At 50.6% G+C, this 15,398-nt stretch overlaps 1 protein-coding gene across 1 annotated transcript in view; it reads left to right on the plus strand.

Moving 5' to 3' along the window:
* Nucleotides 1–15,398, plus strand: part of RTF1 (RTF1 homolog, Paf1/RNA polymerase II complex component) — a 337,563-nt gene that overhangs the window by 176,401 nt on the left and 145,764 nt on the right. The gene's annotated exons all lie outside the window — the stretch shown is intronic.

Raw genomic sequence — 15,398 nt, forward strand, 5'->3', positions numbered from 1 at the left:
AGAGCTGGCAGTTGGGAAGTGTGGTGGTGCCAGCCATTTGGCGGAAGACATCCGGCTGCCGACCAAACAAGCCTGAGACCAGGGCCCACATGGTGAGCAGGCTGGAAATCACCAAGTGAAACATAAGCAGAACCGAGCTGGTGGCGTTTCACTGAAGCGGAAGCAGAGACACCCGTTGGGGCTGGCGGTACCACCAGAGCGGACCCCACCATCTATGAACTGAGAGGCGGCGCTTGTCTGGGTGCTGACACAGATGCCTGAAGACAAGGCCTTCCTCTTGGAGGTCGGCCGGATGAGCAGACTGTAGCTAGGCGGTAGGTAAAGCAAATAAAGCAATACCGAGTGTTCGAAAAATGGGCAGATTGGTTTTATTCACAACCACACACATTAGCTCCACTTTATAGAGTTTGCCAGGGAAGCGCTACTTCTCTTTCTTTAAACAACATTGTTTTCCATGGGTGGGGAAGTGCACAATTCCTGGAGGTACTGCAATACCTGGTTGATGCGTCGTGTGGAAAACAGTTATTTCTATCCTTAGCAGCGGATTTTTTTATTTTAGATTCTAAATTGTGTTCAGCGATGTGGTCTTTTTAAACCATATCTCTGACGTTCTGTAAGGATATAAGCAATGGACGTTGAAACCGGTCCCTTCTGCCCTTTAAGTCATTTTCTTAACTTATCAAGCAAAAGCACTCAATGATTTCTGAATAAGTGTTAAAGCGTTCCAGGATGTTGTTACTTTTTATTTTCAGCATGCATATTCCTCTTGTCTCTGCTCCCTCATAACCTATTTTCCATTTTCTGGTTCTCCAGCACTGCAAGGTCATACAGATGGCAATAGTGCTATGCAAATACCATCCCTCTACTGCATGCAAACAAACCAAAGTAAAAACATTGTCATTTTCAACTCCTCCAAGAGCTCTAACATTTATAAGAAACCGATTGTATTGCAAATGCTTTTTTATAGGTCCACTTCAAACCCAAAACAAGCATTGGCATAGCCAAAAGGTCTTGCCTTTGGGACCTTATAAGTGTTTTGCCAGACCTATTGGCTTTGCCAATGTGTTTAGGCTGCATTGTAGAGCAGTGTACCTGCCGTGCAGCATGTTGAAAAGTTATAATAAATGAACAAGCATTTTTGTTACCTTATATGGCCATCCTGGTAATGTCACAATAGGTCTGGACCCATGGCAGACATAATCAAACATTGTTGGTGATTGCTGGATATGTAGTGCCAGTATTAGGTAAAGAGAACTGTTTTTCTCTTCCTTGGATGGCCCCTTTTAAGTGCTAATGAGGTTAATCTTGTTCGAGGCATGTGGGCTGCTGAATTCATATCTGTGCATAGATCGCCGCCTAGTGTTGGGTCCGGATGATCGCACATTGTTGTCCTGGAAGAGTCTTCGAAGTATCACGAGATAGGTGGCTCCTCCCCTGGACTACAGTGCACATAGGCATCGACTCCATCCTCAGATTGTTTTTTTCCGCCATTGGGTTCGGATGTATATTGGTTCACTCTAGTCGGAATCGATAAACTTTCTTACGGCCAAAAGGCCTTTAGTTTTTCGTCGGTATAGTCTTGCGTTCGGTGCCCGATTCTTCCGGCTCAGTTCCGAGCCGGATTCATGAGTCGCTTGCTTTCGACGCTGAAGGCCCAGTCAGCGCCAAAGACCTTATCAACGGACCATCATGGAACGGAGTCCGTTCAAAAGATGTCCCGTGTGCAACTCCAAGTATCCCCACATCGACGTCCACCCGGTGTGCAACAAGTGTCTGTCGCCGGATCATGATGAAGCCAGCTGCATGGCTTGTTCCAGATTTCGATCCAAGAAGACTCTTATGCATCGTCGCGCTGCGCGCCAGGAGGCCCAGCAGACTGCACCGGCGCCTGTGAACATATTCAATGCCGGGGATGATGAGGGAGCTGACCGGGAAGTTAGTGAAGACCTGTTGAATCCCGCGTCGTAGGTCGACTACAACTACGACGCGGACGTTGAAATGCTCGAAGCGGAAGAAGTCGACGAGGTAGGAGACGACGATAAGTCCTTTGGGGCCATGGAAGATAGCTCGAGCGAAGAGCTCACTCAAACTGACATTGGGGCCGAAACGCTTCAAAAGGCTCAGGTCGAGGGATCGCCACTAGGCCTTACCCAAGATCTTCCAGTGGGTTCTACGGCCCGCCTTTGGGCTCGGCTACAGACATTGCTATTGAGCCGCACCCTACGAAATCGAAACCGAAAGTGAAGACAACGGTCTTGACGCAAGTGAAAGTACTGGTGCCCCCCTCGAAACCAAAAGTGCGTATTGCTTTGGTCGGCTCAAAGCCCTCAGACCTGTCGGCACCGACGAAGCAAAAGCGCGTTATCGACCCGAAGAAACAGCTCAAGGGCGTCGAGACGAAGTCTGGCACGCCGAAAACAAAGGTCAAGGCAGTTGAGACCAGTAAATCGGCCCCGAAGATGGTCGGCACCGACAAAGGGCTCGGTGATCCGAAGGTTCTCGAGACTCTTGTCGACAAGACAAGGCCAAGACAGGCCCAACCCACGAGTCCACGTCTGGTGGTGCCTCGAAGGATTCTGTCGACTCGACGCAGCCGTCCGCCGCTTTCTCCAAGCAAGTGGCAGACTCCCTGCAGCGCATCATGGACAAGGGCTCAAGTGTCGGGCCAAAAGATCCTCCATCTTTGAAACCTGTCGATTAAACCGCAGAAAGCGTCGACGCCAATTCACTTCACGTTGCCGCCAAAAGTGGCGCCAAAGGCTTTCGCCCCTAGGGTGGTCACCAACGTGCCCGAGAAGATACCCTCGGTGCCGAAGTCAACGACGGTGGTCCCGGCTGTGAGAAGGTGGCCTGATATGCAGTGGTCACTATTCTAGTGCCCACTATGTATCAGTCCAGCAACCCTTATTGATGATTGGTTGTAAGTCAACCTTATAGACCAGCTATCCTAGTAGCATGGATACGAGCAGTCTAAGGCTAAAGACTCGAGAGGGCGTGTTAAGCCAGCTGTTTACCACACATATACCCCTTGAATACCCAGTGAAAGGACACCACACAAGTGTTATGAAAATAAACAGTTATTTATTAAAGATCACAACAGCCCTGTACTCTTTATGAGGACAGGGTACTAAGCACAAACCAAAACTCTTATAAAAATACTTAAGTTAGCACAGTATATACAAATGCCCGAGGGGCACGGAAAACCATATACTCTAAAAGTGGAATGTGAAATTCCTAGCAGGTAAGTACAGTACTAATAGCTTTTGGAATCGCTAGGACTTGACTAGGGAATCGTTAGATTACTTCTAGGAGGCCTAGGGGACTCGGGTGCAGTGTGTGCACTCTCACGCGAGATGCGGGACAAAAGTCTATGGTAGCTAGGAAATAGAAAGTTAGTGTTCTCGGGCGAACCCGACCTGGTAGGGAGAAAACGAAAGTAGATTCTGACCCTTGGATAGTGAGGCTATGCTGGGGCACCGAAATGCCGAAGTTACCTAGCCCAGGGGCTGCAGCTGCATAGGTCTGAAAAGACGTCGGGAATCCTCGTAGACGGACCAGGAGCCGGAAGAAAAGATGCTGGCCGGTGACCAGTGAAGAAAGTTCAGTTGGATCCAAGCCTGGATCTCGAAGATAGATGACACCTGAAAGCAGAGGGGACCAAGTTCGAGACTACTAGCCAGTAGTCAGTGGGCACCAGGAGGGTACCGGATGGTAGCCACCTCGACTAGGTGAGTGGGTGACGCTTGACTCGAAGATCTCACGGACCAGGAGGCGTTGTCGGCGACCAGGATGGAGGATCGAGCTGTCCCACGAAGGTAGAAGCTGTCGGCGTCGCTGGACCCAGGATTGGGCAACAAAGCCTTGGCAAATTCAAGCCCACGCGGTGGACCTAAAATGGCGTCTGGAGTGGACCAGGAGGGTCCGGGGTGCCTCTCTTGAAGAAGGAAGCAAGGGCCAGCCTGGAGCAACCAGACCAGCAGTCGTGAAGTCGTTGGGCGTCGTTCAGAGGGCCACAAGCCAGCCGGCTAGTAGCCAAACAACGCGGTGCACAGCAAACAGCAAAAGGGCCCCACGCAGATCGTGGAGATGCAGGGGGGCTGATCTTGGGTGCTGGAGCTGCGCAGGGTCGGGGCTTCTCGGACCCCAAAGCACTCACCAGTGGAGGACACGGTGGGCTTGCAGTAAAGATGTCGTGCAGTCTTGGCGATCGTCGGTCCCTTAAGGTCTCGTCGCACTCACGGTTCTCAGCTTGGCTGTAGAGGTGAGTAGAGGTCAGAGGTGCCAGGGAAGCCGGGTCTCGTCGAGCTGGGTCGTCGGATTCGTGATGAAGGACTTGCAGCAGACCGCAGTGTTCTTTAGGATGGTGCCCGCTTGATGCAGGGTGACTACTCCTTAGCCACAAGGGAGAATCTTGAAGAAGAAATCGTGAAGTCCTTTCGAAGAAAGTGGTATCTTGATTCCAAAGATGATCTAATTTTAACAGGGGGCCCGCTCCCATCTTTATACTAAAAAAGGGGGCTGACCCGGTGACTAGGTCCTGCCTATGGGTGGGACTAGGTGGGGGGTGGTTACACCCCTCAGCCATGCCGGACTTCCCCAGGCCAGGGGCTGGTGTGCCCCTGGAACTGGTTCAGACCGGCCTATGCGTAGTGAGCACCGGGGTGCCACTCAGCAGTCACCTTCCTGTAAAGCCCTGCCTACCCAGGATACACAAAACCATGTCTGGGACGGTGCTAGCACCGCCCCTGACAGGAAACCCTTTGTCCAGGCTCCCCTCGCTGGAAGGACTCCCAGCTGTAGGGGGTCAGACTCGTGTCTGTGGTGGCAGCATCCATTTTGTGGAGCTGAGGCTTCAGTTAACTTTAACCGGGGTTCACAGTTACATACATGTCGTGTCCCTCTAGAAGGGTGGAATGCTAACCCCGTCGCCAGAATTGGCGAGGGGTTAGTATTCCAATTCGTATGACACCTTACTCGACATGTTTTGATAAAGCAATACCAAAGATAGCATTTAACCGCGAGGATTATAATGCACTTAAGAGTATATGGTATGCGATATCATGGAGCAGCTATTAGGACTTGATTCCGCAAGCTGCAGACAGGCTCAGCTCATGCCAGAGCACCATCTCACACGATTCCAAGCACTCTGCCTTCAGGATTGTCAAGGCCTGCCATAGGAGTGACTGATAGGAATCTGTGTGTCCATGTTAGGGTTAGGTATAGGTATACTACACCTACAGCAAAGGGTGATTACACGACTTTGCCCCAGCTGTCATGCAGCCAGTTGTGTCAAATTTAGGAGGCCAGCCAGGGGTGGCACAATACATGCTGCAGCCCCTGGCAGCCCTGGGTACACCTATGCCCTGAGTTACAGGGTCTGATAGGGTGGCCCAGTACCAATTGGAAATGTACCTAGGGTACATGGAATCCATTTTAAAGAGAGAGCAGTAGGCCTGGGGTCCTGATTGGCAGGGTCCCAGGTCGACTATGTCCAAAACCAGCTAAAACACAGGGCAAAAAGTTGGGGGCAACCATAGTCAGGATGTACCTTCCTACACAACCCCCCCCCAAACGAAAGGAGATAAGGCTATCCTTGTCCAGGTAAGCCTCTATTACCTAAGTGGCCATATAAGGAAGGACCAGCTCTGGCTTGGTTTCCCCCTGTGTCATGGTCCACTAGGCAACCCCTCACCCTAAGGGTATCTGAGGGTCTCCACCATAGGGAATCTCTGTCTCTGGTGTGTCTTGGGAAAGAAGAAGGCTGATGCTGGGATGGAGTACTGAAGTGAGGCTCCTCTACCTTTGGGCTCAACTTCCTCCAATCACCATCCATCATATGTGCCTTTCTTTCTTTAGCTGAGATGCACTGAGCTCTCAGGGTCAGCCTCTGGCTACCTAAAGCTGGAGGCTGGGTCCCTCTGTTTGGCTTACTGGAGGGACAGGTCAGGTCTGGGGTTTTTAGGCCCCATGTTTGGCTGTGCCCAACAGTGTCCAGCTGTGGGAGTTCCCTAACTACTTTTAAGGGGGATCCCTCAGGAGTCTGACTTATTTTCACTTGGCTGGGTTTACCAGCTTCAGTGACCCTAATCTGCTGATTAAGTGGTTCTTTTGGACAGGGGGCCCTTTGGGGTCCACCACTGGCCTCCCTGGTCTCTTCAGCCCTGGGCTGACTGAGGCAGGGTAGAGAGGTGCAGGTTACCTGCTCCAGACTGGGTCCCACCTGGGAAGGGTCCACTGCCATCAGGGGCTCTGCCAGGCTAGGCCTGACTACCTCTGGGGCAGTTCCTTCAACAGGGGTAGAGTCAGTTCCCTGAGGAGGCTGGCTCTCACCTAGTGTCTGGGAGGGGGGAGACTCTTCTTCCTCCTCAAGGCTCTCTGTTTGAGTGGAGTGATCCATTGTTTCAGGCTTCACAACCTCACTATCTGTCTGAGTAGAGGCTGAGACCATTTCAACCTTGCCAACCTTTTCAGGGAGGACTGGTGCTTGGACTGGGGCTGTAGCTATTACTGCCCCACTAACCTGTCTGGATAGGCCTATCATTCTGGAATGAGTTTCTTGTTCCACTTCAGCCCATGCTGAGAGTTCCAGGTCATTCCCCAGTAAGCAATCTACAGGTAGGTTATCTGTCACTGCCACTCTCATGGGCCCTGTGACATTACCCCAGCTGAGCTTGACTACTGCCATGGGATGCCTTCTCTTCATTCCATGAATGTCTGTCACCTGATAAGTAAAACCAGGGGTCAGTTGAGCAGAGGGGACCAGATGGTCACTCACCATGGTGAGGCTGGCCCCTGTGTCTCTGAATGCCTCAACTTTCTGACCATTCACTAACACTTCTTGTCTATACTTTCCCAAAATGTGGGGTCCAGTAGTGAAGTTGGCAAACCCCATGCCAGTCTCACAGACAAGAGTGTGGCCAGGGAACCTGGCTAAGCCATAGTCCTCCTGATTGCCCAAAGTAATGCCCACCACATTCTTGGGGGCACTCCCACCACCTGGGGGATTACCACTAGTGGTAACAGGAGGTTTAGGAGTATTACCTGGGGGTGTATTTCCCTTATTACCATTTTTAGGGCAACTGGCATCACTTTTGTAATGGCCCACCTGTTTACAGGTATGGCAATAAGGTTTCTTCTGTTCTGAAGGAGTGTTCTGGGACCCACCACCCTTGTTGGAGTTTTGGGGCCCTAGGGAAGTCTTCTCTGTGGATTTATCCCCACCCTTCTCTTGAGGCTTGGTTGATTCCTTTTTCTGGTCACCACCCTGGTTTTTAGGCCTAACCCTGGTTCTGACCCATTTGTCTGCCCTCTTACCCAATTCCTGTGGAGAGGTCAACTCAGAGTCTACCAGGTGCTGATGTAATAACTGGTTCTGACAATTATTTAGGATTTGCTCCCTCATAATTAGATTATACAATCCTTTAAAATCAGTAACCTTACTACCCAGTAGCCAGCCTTCAAAAGCCTTAGTGGCACAATCAACAAAGTCAGTCCAATCTTGAGACTGAGTTTTCTGGGTGTCTCTGAACAGCATCCTGTATTGTTCAGTGGTTAAACCAAACCCATCAACCAGTACATTTTTCAAGACTTGGTAATTGTTAGCATCCTCCACCCTTGTGGTGAGGAGCTTATCTCTACCTTTACCATCAAAGGAGAGCCACAAGATAGCTGCCCACTTACTTTGGGGAACACCCTGCACAGTGCAGGCTCTCTCCAAAGCAGTAATCCATTTGTGGATGTCATCCCCTTCTTTAAAGGGGGGCACTATCTTATTCAGGTGCTTTGTATCAAAACTCCTTTCCCTATTGCTAGGTTTATTGCTGCCACCAGTGGGAACTAGCCCACATAATTCTTGCTCTCTAGCAAGGGCAAGTCTCTCTTTGGCCAGGGCAAGTTCTTCCCTTTCAATCCTCAGTTTGACTGCCCTTTCTTCAGCTTCATACACTCTCCTCTTAGGGGAAGACATTCCTCTGTGAGAAGAGTTGAGAGAGCCATTGGTTCGAAAGGATCTGCTAGAGCCTCTTGATAGAGACCTAACTCGTCCATTCCCAATGTTAAGCTGACCTGAGAGTGGGCCCAGGAGTTCCCCAGTACCAAGCTCATGTCTGCTTAAGTTGGACCTGCTTAGTCTGCTGACTTCTACCTGTCCCTTATCTGCCTCATCCCCTGATAACTCATCCTCATCCTCAGCAACATCTGCCTCAAGGAGGGGATGGATATCAAAGGGACCCTGTAAGGAGGGCAAACTTCCATCTGGATTAGAAGGGTCTGGGTTACCAGCCCTACTGGCATCATAAGCCTCTAAGAGACCAATCAGAAAGGAAGTGGTGGGGTTAGACCCCTGTTTTAGTTTCCTGAGAGTACACACTTGTCTCATCTCATGGAAGCTAAGAGCAGTATATTTTGAAGGGATGACCTGTGGAGGGTCAACTGACACAAGGGGAGACTCAGTGTTTCCTCCTGTGGCCGACATACTGCTTCTAGTGTGGTGTAAGTGATGCACCTACCTACACTATGTGTTACCTACTGATCCCTTGCTAAGAGTTGCAGCCAAGGTGTGCTAAGCCTTGAGGAGCTACAACAGCTGGTTCAGTAGAACTCAGAGTATTCTAAGCTTTAGTTATATGTACCTAACAGTACTTATGTGATCTTTCAACAAGATATTCTTAGGATACGTGTGGTAAAACAACAGCAAGCTCAAATCCCAACCGCTGCTCACCAATGTGAGAAGGTGGCCTGATATGCAGTGGTCACTATTCTAGTGCCCACTATGTATCAGTCCAGCAACCCTTATTGATGATTGGTTGTAAGTCAACCTTATAGACCAGCTATCCTAGTAGCATGGATACGAGCAGTCTAAGGCTAAAGACTCGAGAGGGCGTGTTAAGCCAGCTGTTTACCACACATATACCCCTTGAATACCCAGTGAAAGGACACCACACAAGTGTTATGAAAATAAACAGTTATTTATTAAAGATCACAACAGCCCTGTACTCTTTATGAGGACAGGGTACTAAGCACAAACCAAAACTCTTATAAAAATACTTAAGTTAGCACAGTATATACAAATGCCCGAGGGGCACGGAAAACCATATACTCTAAAAGTGGAATGTGAAATTCCTAGCAGGTAAGTACAGTACTAATAGCTTTTGGAATCGCTAGGACTTGACTAGGGAATCGTTAGATTACTTCTAGGAGGCCTAGGGGACTCGGGTGCAGTGTGTGCACTCTCACGCGAGATGCGGGACAAAAGTCTATGGTAGCTAGGAAATAGAAAGTTAGTGTTCTCGGGCGAACCCGACCTGGTAGGGAGAAAACGAAAGTAGATTCTGACCCTTGGATAGTGAGGCTATGCTGGGGCACCGAAATGCCGAAGTTACCTAGCCCAGGGGCTGCAGCTGCATAGGTCTGAAAAGACGTCGGGAATCCTCGTAGACGGACCAGGAGCCGGAAGAAAAGATGCTGGCCGGTGACCAGTGAAGAAAGTTCAGTTGGATCCAAGCCTGGATCTCGAAGATAGATGACACCTGAAAGCAGAGGGGACCAAGTTCGAGACTACTAGCCAGTAGTCAGTGGGCACCAGGAGGGTACCGGATGGTAGCCACCTCGACTAGGTGAGTGGGTGACGCTTGACTCGAAGATCTCACGGACCAGGAGGCGTTGTCGGCGACCAGGATGGAGGATCGAGCTGTCCCACGAAGGTAGAAGCTGTCGGCGTCGCTGGACCCAGGATTGGGCAACAAAGCCTTGGCAAATTCAAGCCCACGCGGTGGACCTAAAATGGCGTCTGGAGTGGACCAGGAGGGTCCGGGGTGCCTCTCTTGAAGAAGGAAGCAAGGGCCAGCCTGGAGCAACCAGACCAGCAGTCGTGAAGTCGTTGGGCGTCGTTCAGAGGGCCACAAGCCAGCCGGCTAGTAGCCAAACAACGCGGTGCACAGCAAACAGCAAAAGGGCCCCACGCAGATCGTGGAGATGCAGGGGGGCTGATCTTGGGTGCTGGAGCTGCGCAGGGTCGGGGCTTCTCGGACCCCAAAGCACTCACCAGTGGAGGACACGGTGGGCTTGCAGTAAAGATGTCGTGCAGTCTTGGCGATCGTCGGTCCCTTAAGGTCTCGTCGCACTCACGGTTCTCAGCTTGGCTGTAGAGGTGAGTAGAGGTCAGAGGTGCCAGGGAAGCCGGGTCTCGTCGAGCTGGGTCGTCGGATTCGTGATGAAGGACTTGCAGCAGACCGCAGTGTTCTTTAGGATGGTGCCCGCTTGATGCAGGGTGACTACTCCTTAGCCACAAGGGAGAATCTTGAAGAAGAAATCGTGAAGTCCTTTCGAAGAAAGTGGTATCTTGATTCCAAAGATGATCTAATTTTAACAGGGGGCCCGCTCCCATCTTTATACTAAAAAAGGGGGCTGACCCGGTGACTAGGTCCTGCCTATGGGTGGGACTAGGTGGGGGGTGGTTACACCCCTCAGCCATGCCGGACTTCCCCAGGCCAGGGGCTGGTGTGCCCCTGGAACTGGTTCAGACCGGCCTATGCGTAGTGAGCACCGGGGTGCCACTCAGCAGTCACCTTCCTGTAAAGCCCTGCCTACCCAGGATACACAAAACCATGTCTGGGACGGTGCTAGCACCGCCCCTGACAGGAAACCCTTTGTCCAGGCTCCCCTCGCTGGAAGGACTCCCAGCTGTAGGGGGTCAGACTCGTGTCTGTGGTGGCAGCATCCATTTTGTGGAGCTGAGGCTTCAGTTAACTTTAACCGGGGTTCACAGTTACATACATGTCGTGTCCCTCTAGAAGGGTGGAATGCTAACCCCGTCGCCAGAATTGGCGAGGGGTTAGTATTCCAATTCGTATGACACCTTACTCGACATGTTTTGATAAAGCAATACCAAAGATAGCATTTAACCGCGAGGATTATAATGCACTTAAGAGTATATGGTATGCGATATCATGGAGCAGCTATTAGGACTTGATTCCGCAAGCTGCAGACAGGCTCAGCTCATGCCAGAGCACCATCTCACACGATTCCAAGCACTCTGCCTTCAGGATTGTCAAGGCCTGCCATAGGAGTGACTGATAGGAATCTGTGTGTCCATGTTAGGGTTAGGTATAGGTATACTACACCTACAGCAAAGGGTGATTACACGACTTTGCCCCAGCTGTCATGCAGCCAGTTGTGTCAAATTTAGGAGGCCAGCCAGGGGTGGCACAATACATGCTGCAGCCCCTGGCAGCCCTGGGTACACCTATGCCCTGAGTTACAGGGTCTGATAGGGTGGCCCAGTACCAATTGGAAATGTACCTAGGGTACATGGAATCCATTTTAAAGAGAGAGCAGTAGGCCTGGGGTCCTGATTGGCAGGGTCCCAGGTCGACTATGTCCAAAACCAGCTAAAACACAGGGCAAAAAGTTGGGGGCAACCATAGTCAGGATGTACCTTCCTACACCGGCCTTAAAGCATCGACAATCTTCGTTGGAAGAACAACAAGAACATTTTATCGATGCCGAAACAGGCAGGCTTTCCCTTCATAAGCGGAAAATTGCCCCGGAACAGCCAATGGAGTCCTACAAAATTCCACTGAAGAGGAAGAAGGATTCCACTTCGACCCCTGTTCTTGTGGAAACAATTTCTCCACATGGCCATGATGTCTCACCCACTTATTCAGATGTGGACACTGGGGAAGGTGATGATGATGAGTACAGCTATCCTGTCTACACTGAGCCAGATGATACCAATGAACCCTGGGCAGCTGCTGCTGACCCAGGTGATCCTCACTCTACCCCAGACACTCAAATGTATGCTGAGAAAACGTCGCCTACAGAGGATTCAGCTGCGTTTAATGCCCTCATTGAAAGGGCAGCTAAAAATCATGACGTCCAGCTCCATGCTGACCCCATTGAAGTAGACTTTCTTTTTGACACCTTTTCCGTCTCAGAGAGGACTGTCAAGACTCTGCCCATGTTGAAGGGTGTCTTGAAACATGCTGGGGACATCTTGAAAGAGCCTACGAGAGCCATGGTGATAAACCCTAGAATTGAGAAGAAGTACAAACTGGCACCTAGTGACCCTACTTACATCAAGGGACAGTTGCCTTTGGACTCTCTTGTTGTTTCTAATGCCCGGAAGAGGGCTAATTCACAAACATCGGGTGATGCTCCTTCCCCAGATAAGGAATCTAAGGTGTTTGAGGCATCAGGGAAAAGAGTAGCAGCTCAAGCGGCCAATATCTGGCGCATTTCAAATACACAAGCACTTCTAGCAAGGTATGACAGGGCACATTACGACACACTGGAGACCCTGTTACAGCACCTGCCAGACAAATACAAAGAGGCAGCTAAGATGCTCATCCAAGAGGGGAAGCTGATATCAAATGCTTCTATTAAATGTGGACTAGACGCGGCTCACACCGCGGCCAGAGCTATCAACAATAGTGTCATGCTGAGACGACCTGCCTGGCTCAGAATCTCAAGATTCAAGCCGGAGATACAGACCACCATTTTCAATCCGACAGTAAACCCTGATCATCTATTTGGCCCAGAGGTGGACACCACCTTGGAGAAAATCAAAAAGGACACAAACTGCTAAGTCCATGGGGGCTCTGCAGTCCCAACAGTTCAGGGCTGGTTCTTTTCGTCGCTCAAGCACTAGAGGTGTTTCCATAGGCCAGCTCTCCCAAACCACACAGTACTATAAAGGCAACAAGCAGACCACATACACCAAACAGAGTCGAGGTGGATATCGTGGACACAGCGCCAAAGGCAGAGGTCGTGGAAACAATAACTCCAGATCCTCCGCCACTAACAAACAGTGACGCCTTGTCACTGCCCCCCGACCACGCAACACCTGTCGGGGGGAGACTTCAACAGTTCCTGCCAGTCTGGAAATCCATCACCACAGACAGGTGGGTCACACAGCTTATACAGTACGGTTATTGTCTGGAGTTAACATCCACTCCACCCAACATACCCCCAAGACACCGTCCTATGTCCGCCGAGCATTTGCACTTATTGCAGCAGGAAGTTCTCGTCATGCTGCAAAAAGTGGCAATCGAGCTCGTGCCTGTGAAAGAAAGAGGCACAGGAGTTTACTCACTGTACTTCTTAATACCAAAAAAAGACGGGTCCCTCAGACCCATACTGAACCTCAGACCCCTCAATCAGTACATCCTATCGGAGCACTTTCACATGCTGACCCTGCAGCAAGTCCTGCCGTTGCTCAATCAGAGGGATTTTCTCGCAACTTTGGATCTGAAGGATGCGTATTTTCATATTCCGCTACACCCGTCACACAAAAAATACCTCCGGTTCACCATCCACAACCAACATTACCAGTTCAAGGTTCTGCCTTTTGGGGTCACCACGGCACCCAGGGTGTTTACGAAGTGCCTGGCGACGGTGGCAGCACACCTAAGGAGACAAAACATTGACGTCTACCCTTATCTGGACGACTGGCTCATTCAGGCAAAGTCGGCCCAGCAGTGTGCCGCCCACATGTCCCACACCATTCACCTTCTTCACGATCTGGGATTCTCACTGAATTACCCAAAGTCCCACCTGCAACCCGCCCACATACGGCAGTATCTGGGTGCGACGATAAACACTCTGGCAGCCACAGCACAGCCAAATTCAGTGAGGGTCAGCAGCATTCAATCGCTGATACAGAAATTCAGACCTCAACACTCGCTTTCAGCACGAGTGTTCATGCAGTTGATAGGCATGATGGCCTCCTGCATCTCCATAGTCCCGCACGCAAGACTACATATGCGTCCGCTTCAGGAGTGCTTAGCACGTCAGTGGACTCAGGCTCACGGGCAGTTGAAAGACCTAGTGTTGGTGAGCGGTCGGGCATACAACTCTCTGCATTGGTGGAATCCACGAAACCTTTGCAAGGGACGACCGTTCCAAGAGCCTGTGCCACAGATCATCCTGACGACGGACGCTTCTCTCCAGGGATGGGGAGCTCATGTACTCCACTACAATGTGCAGGGGCTATGGACACCACAGCAAAGGAAGATGCACATCAATGTTCTAGAACTGCTGGCGATCTTCCTGGCACTGAAAGCCTTCAAAGTACATCTGTGCAACAAAGTCGTGTTGATCCAGATGGACAACATGATGGCCATGTATTACATTCAGAAGCAGGGAGGAACACACTCTCCACAGCTGTCTCATATGGCTCAGAGCATGTGGAAGTGGGCCATTCAGAGGAACATCTTCCTCATGGCCGAACACCTCCCAGGCAAGGACAATCAGATGGCGGACCTGCTCAGCAGGTACAGCCACCAAATGCACGAGTGGGAGATACATCCATCTGTACTCCACCCGTACTTCCAAAGGTGGGGTCATCCAGAGATAGACCTGTTCGCCACAAAAGAGAACTCAAAATGCCGAAGCTTTGCCGCCAGGTTTCCACACCCACAGTCGCAAGGCAATGCGATATGGATGAACTGGTCAGGCAAATTTGCGTACGCTTTTCCCCCAGCACCTCTAATACCGCTGGTGGCACGCAAGCTGAAGCAACACTCGATGACTCTCATCCTGGTTGCTCCAACGTGGGCACGCCAACCATGGTACACCACGTTTCTAGAACTGTCCGTGGTACCGCATCAAAGGCTGCGCCTCACACCCAGGCTTTTGACGCAGAGCCATGGCGACATTCAGCATCCAGATCCGCAGCAGCTCAACCTGGCGATCTGGCTCCTGAAGTCTTGGAGTTTGGCTACCTCAACTTACCTCCTGACTGTATGGACATCATCTGGGAGGCAAGGAAGCCCACCACCAGAGCATGCTATGCGGCGAAGTGGAAGCGGTTTGTCATTTATTGTGCAGACCACAACATTAACCCGCTGGATGCATCTATTCAAAACATCATTTGTTATCTCTTACATCTGTACAAATGTAATCTGGCCTATGCTTCCATTCGTATACATTTATCCGCAATGGCTGCTTATCTCCAATACAGCCAGCACCTCTCACTCAAACGAGTCATTCCTCCGCGGACGCCACCAGCTCCAGAGTGGAACCTCAATGTGGTCCTCACCAGGCTGATGGGTCCCCCCTTTGAACCACTGCATTCCTGCGAGATTCAATTCTTGACATGGAAAGTGGCTTTCCTTATAGCGATTACGTCGCTACGACGAGTTAGTGAACTCCAGGCACTAACTATCCAAGAGCCATTTATTCAAATTCATTCTAACAGGGTGGTGCTTCGCACTAACCCTAAATTCCTTCCTAAGGTAGTGTCTCAGTTCCATATCAACCAGACTATAGAACTACCTGTGTTCTTCCAAAATCCAGAGTCACTTGCGGAGAGAATGCTCCATACACTTGACGTCAAAAGGGCCCTGATGTACTACATTGATAGGACCAAAGATTTTAGGAAGACTAAACAACTATTTGTT

Source organism: Lissotriton vulgaris, chromosome 9 (genome assembly GCF_964263255.1).
Source record: "Lissotriton vulgaris chromosome 9, aLisVul1.2, whole genome shotgun sequence".
Classification (NCBI taxonomy): Eukaryota; Metazoa; Chordata; class Amphibia; order Caudata; family Salamandridae; genus Lissotriton; species Lissotriton vulgaris.